We start from the raw sequence: 9406 nt of genomic DNA on the forward strand, positions 1-9406 counted from the left end.
TCTGTCTCACCAAATTAAACATATTATTTTACCGAATCATGTTTTTTTTCAATGTAGATCAACAGTCACTAATTTAACATTCGAAACGCATATGAGTCTATAAATTGCAAATGGTAACTTGATGTAATCTACACAGATTTTGCTAAGGCCTTTGATAGATCGGACCACGGAATTATTTCCCAAAAACTTTATAAGATGGGCGTTATTTAAGAATTCAATTTACTACCTACTATTAGCTTTATATTATATCAGTTAATAAATTGGATATTGTTATTTGTTACATTACTAAATGTGACCTGTCAATGTTTTAATAATTGTGTTATTATTAGAATTTGATCCTGTTGTATAATAAAAATTTAAATTTGAATATGACGATGTGCATCTCCGACTAGCATGAGGCAAAGCATTATTATTATGCTATCAGACCTAGCATAATAATAATTACCTCTATAAACCTCCTGATATAAACCTGAAAAATGATTATACATTCCATGATTATTCATTGACATTCCATCATGAATAAGAGAATGTTTTTTCCTTGAGTGCGGTATTGGCATATAGTTTAGCCTTGACATAACACAAGCACATATATATATGTACAATGATGGTACATTCATAACGCAGACTCTAATAAAGCTTCCCCTGCAGCAAGTTTGATACTGCCCATTCATTATCCTAATGCACCTACGCTGAAGACTAAACACTCTCTTGGTATGTACAGAATGTCCCCAGACAAGAATAGCATAGGAAAATCGAGAAGTAAAGCACCATGACACATGATAGGCTACCAACAAAGGGAGGTGCCATCTGTGCCTGCAAGGTTCCTTATAAGATACAAGACACTGAACAGTCTTTTATACAAATTATCCACAGCCCCTGACTAAGTCATACCATAAGGACATGCGATGGTGTCCATAGGGACACCATCGCAATATCGATAATATAGATTAAACATTATCTTATAGGTAAGACCCAATAAACTAAACCGTTCGAGGGTGAAAATTATATTGAGAAGTCTTGATAAGATCGGGAAAGAAGATATAGAGTTTTCAAATCCTTCCAAGATACTACTTCTAAAATGATCTATAGATATTTTTTCTTTTTCATTTTTTATTATTCACAAAAAGTCATTTAGTAAATTAATGAAAATTAGCACTATAATTTATAACATAAAAAACACTAAAGTACATATTATAATAAACTTAACTCTACAGTTACGACCAGCGTTAAAACACATTAAATACACGACATAAAAATTAAATTACGACACAAAAATTAAATATAAAACTTAAAGAGCAGCTCCAAATGAGATAGTACATTACTTAAATATTTAGATGCCACCATAACATTTTTTATTTTAGCATCTGCAATGTCCCGTTGGTTTGGAACAGTATTATTGTAATCCAATAGTAATTTGTTTTTCGCAAACTAAGCTATGTGATCGCACAGAGCTTATTGAGTAAATAATCAAAAATCTGGCTTTTTAAAAGGGTTACGTAACAAAAAATCGCGAAGTGAGCAATTTATACATTGTTTACCTGCACATATGATTACGTACATCCCTATCTACCAAATGTATACATAATGTTCAGTACTCGTTTCTATGAATACAGAGTGAGAGAGGCTTGACGAGAAGACGTTAAATTATATTCGGGAAGGAAGTTATTTTGTCATATTTGGTTTTACTTCGATTTTTGCCTAAGACTGTCTTTATGACGTTTCTTAGTTAGTCCTTCAGATATTTAACTTATTACTTACTGCTGCTAACATTCTTAAAAAAAAAGTGTTCTACTTGAGTGACTTTCTCAATATATTGTCGGGGTCCAAATGGGAGAAAAGCCGGTAGAAAAAGTATTATAATAATGTAATTATTAAACTTTATATAGATTATTTTGGTATATATATTAATTTTTTATTCAGATATATCTGGAATGAAAATCTGAAACATTCAGCATATATCAGCAATCTATTACATATTTCAAAACGCACATCAGACAAATCACAGTCCTTAACATCAATGTTAAATAAATAAATAAAAGTTGAAAAGCTGAACTGTTTTTATAAAAATAAATATTTTTTGTATTGGGGAGTTTTTCTATTTTAAATTCATTTGAAAAAACTGTTCAACATAGCCAAACGCTACTTCTGTATATTTTAGATGTTATTAAGAAAACTTAAGGGTTGTTAATTTCAAGGGCATAGCCTCTTTCAAACAATCCAATATATTTTTTACTGACTGATTTAATATGACTTTCCTCATATAGACTTTACTAGAAGTGCTCAGTACACGATTTTTATATTACCCAAGTCATGAACCGTCAAAGTTTTACCATGTTTAAATGTTCCAGATTTTAAGGGAATGTAGATCCCGGATGACTCTATATAAATCAATAGACTTCCAATAATATAATACAAAATAGAAGGATTTCTTAGTCTTATGAAAATTTAAATCTGACGCCATTTTCACGTTATGAGGTCGGGCAAACAAAAAAAGGGAACACATTGCTTTATCTGTAGCTTTAAAGAGATGCGATTTGGCATACATTCAGTAAATGTTCTTGTTCTTGTTTGTTCTTGTTTCTTAATATTTCATGAATATTGAAATTGCTAATATACGTTTAAATGTGTACGATTATTAATAACTTTATTCTGAGTTACATTTTTTGCTTTTAAAATTAAAAAGCAAAACCTATTTTATGTACTAAAAAAATAATTCTTAAAAAATTTTATCAAATTTTTACAACAAAAATCCGAAATACAGTTTACTGTATTTTATATAGGTACACGACCAAGTACATATAAATAACAAATGGTTAGCGAGGCCTCATTTAAAGCGCTTGCTTTGTACATCAACACATAAATCAAATTCATATATAATACCCAAAGTTTTGTTACAAAAACTTTAATACACTCAACCGATATTATTTAAACCAAACCGCGAAATGACAGTTAGCGACCCTAAATTACATGAATAGTTTCAAAGGCAAAAAGTTGCATCGCAGCAATGGGGGGGCATGATGGTTAATTCCCAATCCCCCGAGCAACACAATTTTCATTTAACCTAATTTGTCGAAAGAGTTCCTCTGGTCCGGTATATTCCAAACTCTGTAGTAAAATAAATATACGCCTTTATTATGATAAATTTGCTATGAACTAAAATTATGGTTAAAGTTTCTCTAAAATAGTTTCATAAATGTAAGGGTACAAATGGCGATAATAATTCCTTCTATACCATAAATATCTTGTTTACTAAATATAGAAATTCAATATTAAAGTTCATAAATCTGTGAAAACAATTATGTTTTTGACTGATTTATTGACGTTAGTAGAACTTTATGGATGTTCATTATTTTGAGATGGGAGAATCATGATCACTATCTTGAGATGGATTTGGACTAGAATGACGTTTCCATAAGTTTAAAGCTGCAATGAGCTTAAAGCACACTTCCAGAAAAAAAAATTACTACATTCGAACTAAGTAGCAAATATAAGAAAATCTTAGTTTCATCTTCTACTAATCTTATAAAAACTCTTATATTAAGGTGACCGTAAGTACCCCTTTTGAAAGTACACACATTAAAATGGTCTAAGGGACAAGGAAAAAAAACATACAAGAGCAACAAAACCTATACATAAGGTTTATTCGCCTTCAGGTATTTGGAAGTTCCCACACAATAAGGAATAGGATACATAAAAACAATCTTAACGTTAGATAGCGTAAGGAGCTTCAATACTATTCCGTGGAAATCTGGCAAGGAGATTGGAATGTGCCGAAGAACATTAGAATTGGCAAAAACGTGAATCTGTATGCATTCTTCTTAACTATGAATCAAGGTTTGGCTTAAGTCTTGATTCAATAAGCCTAAGGGCGTGACGAACACCTGGAAAAAAGGTCTCGCTTGCAGACCATTCAGAATATAGACAATAGTCCTCTCTTGCAGACAATAGTTTTTCGGATTAATCTGGTTCCCAATGAATTGTTTTTAACAGCAAACGAAGATCGGGATCAAATTCTGGAACCCATTGCTCATGTTCCATAGCATCCTTTACATGATTAGAATATTATTTGTATTTTATTTCACAAGTTTTACAATGCACTACTAGACATGGTAACGTAATAATGCATTGTTATGTAAATACGTTAATTATTCTCATAGTTTTTATGTTGTTATGCTCTTATTTCGTAGCTTAGGTTGGTTTTATTAAGTCTTCTACTTACTACGTTTTGTTTAATAGTTTCACCTATAATAATTTCTAGTAATTCATCTTGTTTAAGGGCCCCATTTGGATCCCAATTTAAAATTTTTTATTGTCTTAGTAGGGTGACTTCTAGAGTTTATGTAGTTACTTGCTTTAATTATTAGTGATCTTTTGAAGTAGTCTCCATCGACAGAAACAATGTCCAAGCATTTGAAAAGTACAGGGTGGGGCATAGGAACCAAGTGTTTTTAGGTTGGATAGTACGCGGCCAATGGAAAAGGGATCGTCCACCATGTTACAATCCGTTTCTTGACTCAAAGTTAAAGTGGACTCTAAGTGAACGTTAGAACAATGCGTATTCGCTTATGATTGTTTTGTTAGAAGTGGCGAGTCGGTGACTGCAGTTCAACGTGAATTTCGTCGAAGATTCAATATTCATCGAAATGACTGTCCCCGCTCGAGACACGTTCTTACGTTGGGTTCATAATCTTCGAACAGGGGGCTCGATAATGAAAAAGAAACCACCTGGCCGCCAGCGTACTGTACGTACTCAAAAGAACGTTGAAAGGTTCTTCTTCTACTTCAAATCAGCAATCGGACTGTTAGACGGTTTTTACATGGCGAATTACATTTTCATCCATAAAAAATAGCGATTGTGCAGGAATTAAAAGTAAGAGATTATCCACAACGCTTGGATTTTTCTCAACAAATGCTTCAACTTTATGAACAAATTGAAAACCTTTCCTTAGTTAAGAATGATGAAGCCCATTTCTACCTTAATAACGCCGTCAACAGACAAAATTGTCGTTACTAGGCTAGCGAAAATCCGCGTGAAATGCACGAAAAACCACTCCACAACCCTAAGGTAACAGTTTGGTGCATGGTGACCAAATTTGGCATCACTGGACCATATTTTTTTGAAGAAAATGGGGTTACCGTTACTGTAAAATCCGATCGTTACATTCATATGGTTAACAACTTTTTCATTCCTGACTTACAAAGAAGAGGTGTGGATATCCAATATTTGTGGTTTCAGCAGGATTGGGCCACGGCACACACTGCCAGAGCATCTATGGCTGTTCTTCGCCACCTGTTTCCTAACCATCTTATTTCCCGGTTTGGCGACATTTTATGGTCTCCCCGGTCCCCTGACTTATGCATGTGCGATGCAAGTCGCGTGTTTACGAGACCAAGCCACGTACGTTAGATGAATTGAAGGAAGCGATTCGTCGCGAAGTCATCCTAATCAATAGAGATCTATTGGAAAGAGTGGAGGCAAATTTTCTAGAACGACTTTAACAGTGCGTCAATGAAAACGGTCATAACATGCCAGATATTATTTTCCGTTTATGAATATCTTAAAATGCTTTGTTATTACCTATAGTGTGCTACCAATAAAATTTTTTTAGAGTAAAAACTTACAGTTTTATTATTATCTTAAAAACACTTGGTTACTATGCCCCTCCCTGTATTTTACAAGTTGAACGTTCTTGACAATTTAATCAGTTATGTTGTTTATCTCGAAAACAATTAAAGATGAGTCAGATGAATGTTTTGTAATCTGAGGTTGACAATAAAAAGAATGTATTCCTGGCCTAAGTGTGTTCCTGAGTTCCGTTAATATGTTTTCCCGCGACATAAAATTTACTAATGATTGAACCTAACTAAAAATTAAATTAAATGTAAACACAAATAAATCTCTCTTGGGGACTTAAATTATCAATTGTTTGACGTACTAATCCTGACTTTGGCCTTATTAGTTTTTCCTGTGTGTTCTTCGTATAACAATAAAGAATATGGTGTATTGGTTTATAGTTTAGCAACTGCATTCTCGCCCATTTAATATTTCTTCATTATCCATAGAGCGAAAACAGCGTAAGGCTCCAGGCGCTAAATAACGTGTCCCGTCCTTTATTAAATACACACGAAATAAACCTAAAACAACCATATTTTTGCATAATTTATAAAAGTAAATGCTGCAAACTAGATAAACTTATTATGGTAAAAGTTTTATCGCTAGAAGTAATACTCGGATGGCTTAAACTTTCAGTGCTCTATTATTTATGTAACTATCACATTTTTTTAATGAAATATGAGATGAAATTAAATTCTTACGATCGCAAAACCGTATAAAATAAAAAAAACTTTTCTGTGGCTTTTAAACAATTATACACGATAAAAAAATTTGTCAATAATTAAACGTAAATTAAATTATTAAATAAAAAAATTAAAAAAGTAATGCGATTCATATATTTTCTTGTCAATTTGCTCTGATTAAATATTTTTTGCTGTGATTTTTAGACGTTAGTGAAGCAATAAATAGCATAACGAGCTTGCAACTGAAAGCAAATTGTTTTTGGTAATTTTTAAGTAGGCAAACTTAAAAACCTAAAAAATATTGTGATTTAAGAAGGCTCTTCTCAGCTTGCAACTGATTAAATAATTTTAAAGAATGAAAGCTAGCACGGACAGTAAAAGAATAGGTTAATCTAATTGAAGAAGCCAAAAAGCAGAAATACGTGTCGGCAGGTAGCATCTTTACTTGTTCTGCTTCGTGTCACGGAGTATCCCGACTAACTTATTATTTTTCCATTTTACTGTCCGTGCTAGCTTTCATTCTTTGAAACTGTATTGACTCGGATTAAGGTTGTATCACACAGGTAGCTAATGCTTCCTTAGTGTAGATGGTATATTTTTCCTCCAAAACCAGAGTTAATAGAGCTAATTACACAAATTGGTTGTTTGCCCCTGATCGTGATTTCTTATGTTTTTTTTGTTTTCACTTTTACCTTTGGTTTTCTAGTTGTCCTTCCCTGAAGAAGCCAATACGTGCCGGCAAGTGCCGTCTTTACTTGTTCTGCTTCGTGTCACGGAGTATCCTGACGAACCTATTCTTTTGATTAAATAATTTTCAGCTATAAATAGTGAAAAAAAGTGCAGATAAGCTCTTATGGGATTGAAACTCATTCAATAATATCTTAATTGTAATTGTTACAAAATCTTAAACAATTAATTACATTATTAAATATTCTACATTAAGATTTATTTAATAAAGTAATTGAACCTTGAAGAATGAACATGTTAAATGCTCAGTTAAACTCTTATATTGGTCTTGTGATGGATTATTTTAAATATTATTTATGACACATAGAAACTAGTATTCTCTTACATTAAATTTAATTTTGTTAATTGTATTGTTATATACAATACTGAAATTCACGTCATATCATTTTAATATTGGTTTGATGAATAAAATATCTCCAAAAATTAACTTATCAACTACTAACTCTTCTCAAATATTATTACTCCTTTACCTGACACCACTTCAATAAATTTTTAATCTCCTTTTCCAAAGAATTCATATCGCAACATACAACCACAAAAAGGGACTTTTGCCTAAAGAACCAATTTGCCGAGCTCTACCTTCTCCACCGTTACTTCTACTACAACCACGAACATTTTACTTACATGTAACTAATTTATATACATATATTTTTTTGTTTGTTATTTAAATTTATAATTTATCATAACTATTACGAAATATTTACTTAAAATAATTTAAAGATGGGACATATTAATGTACGATCACAAGTTTAATTGAAATTCAAGCTTCAATAGAGAAATTAAGACTAGATCATATTAGTGACCATATTAGTGTAAGTAACTAAGTAATGGTTAACTCAAAGTGTTAGTGAATAAAAAATTAAAATAAACCTTTCTAAGTGTTATTGTGTTTATCGAGGATCTCGGAAAGGCGGAATAATGGTTAAAATTCAAGCTGATGTTACAGTAGTTCAATTAGATGTAATTAAAGACCAAAGTGGAATTTTTAAGCAGCTTATTCTCAGAATTAATAAAATAAAATTGAAATTGTTGATTACATTAAACTCCTCTTTTAACTTTAAGCAAGTTGTAATTATTCCAACCAAGTACTCTCGAGACAAGGCCAGTTGCATTAGCATTTCAATCATCAGCTCGTACACTGTACAATAAATATCTCTGCAATCTCTGTCGTTAGACCTAGGGTTGTTAAATAACATAACTTTAAACACTTTGACATTTATAACTTTAAGGTCTTATAAACCTTTCTTGGTGATAGGTTGTTGACTTCGATAATATTGACCAAAAAAACTACATACTAATTACAATACAACACTTACAATAATTTGTAGACTCGGTGCGACAAATACTTAGCACTGTCGATGCGAATACTATTTTTGAATACCTTGCAGAAAATCATTAATTATTTCACTGATAATAATTTATTACCAAAGGTTGCAATTTGAATTCCGTTAAGAGTTTAGTACTACCACTGCAATGTTAAAGGTCGTAGATGACATTATTATTGCTCCAGACAGGGGTGAAACTTCAGAGATAGATATATTGTTGGATTTTAGCAAAGTCCTCGATACACTAAAACAGAAGACTATTCAACTTGTTCGCAGGTATTCGGAGCATAATAAATTTAAGCCGTTGTATGTGGATACACAAATGTCTATACGATCACCTTTGGGGCTTTTGTTTATTATCTTTTTTACCGCTGATATGTGATATAAGCAGTCATAAATACGCTGATGATACACAGATTCAGCTTCATTTTGCCAAGTCCGATGCAATTGAGGCGGCTACGAGGATTAATGAATGTTTTGTAGTTAGTCTTTAAATATTCTTTAAATCATGAGTTGAAATCGATCCCAATAAATCAGCCATAATCTACTCTTGACTTTGTGGCAATACCGATTTGTTAAGGAACATATAAATTTGGGTGGGATCTTTGACAACAAGCTTAGATTACGAAGTTATGTGTTTATAATCTGCGCACTATTTACAAGAGTGACGATATTATATTTAAGCTATAAAAAGTCATCTGCGAGGCACTGGTTTTTTGTCACCTTTACTATTGTTTATGTTCCTTGCCTAGATGTATTTACTAATCATAGATTTCAAAAATTACAAATTTCTTGCTCACGTTTAATTGGCCAGCTTGGACGCCATGATCATGTTAGTCTTAAGCCGGCCAAACTGAAATAATAATATGTCAAATCGAGAAAAGCTGCCTTTTGCTTGCTTTCTCATAATTGGTTTCATTTTTGGGGACCCAAAAACCCCCTATATCTGATTTAAAAATTTTCTCTGAAGAGAAATCTGATTCACTCTTGTGAAACACACTTCAATTTACTCTATAAATTATCTAAAATAACTAAAA

Source organism: Anthonomus grandis, chromosome 9, assembly GCF_022605725.1.
Source record: "Anthonomus grandis grandis chromosome 9, icAntGran1.3, whole genome shotgun sequence".
Classification (NCBI taxonomy): Eukaryota; Metazoa; Arthropoda; class Insecta; order Coleoptera; family Curculionidae; genus Anthonomus; species Anthonomus grandis.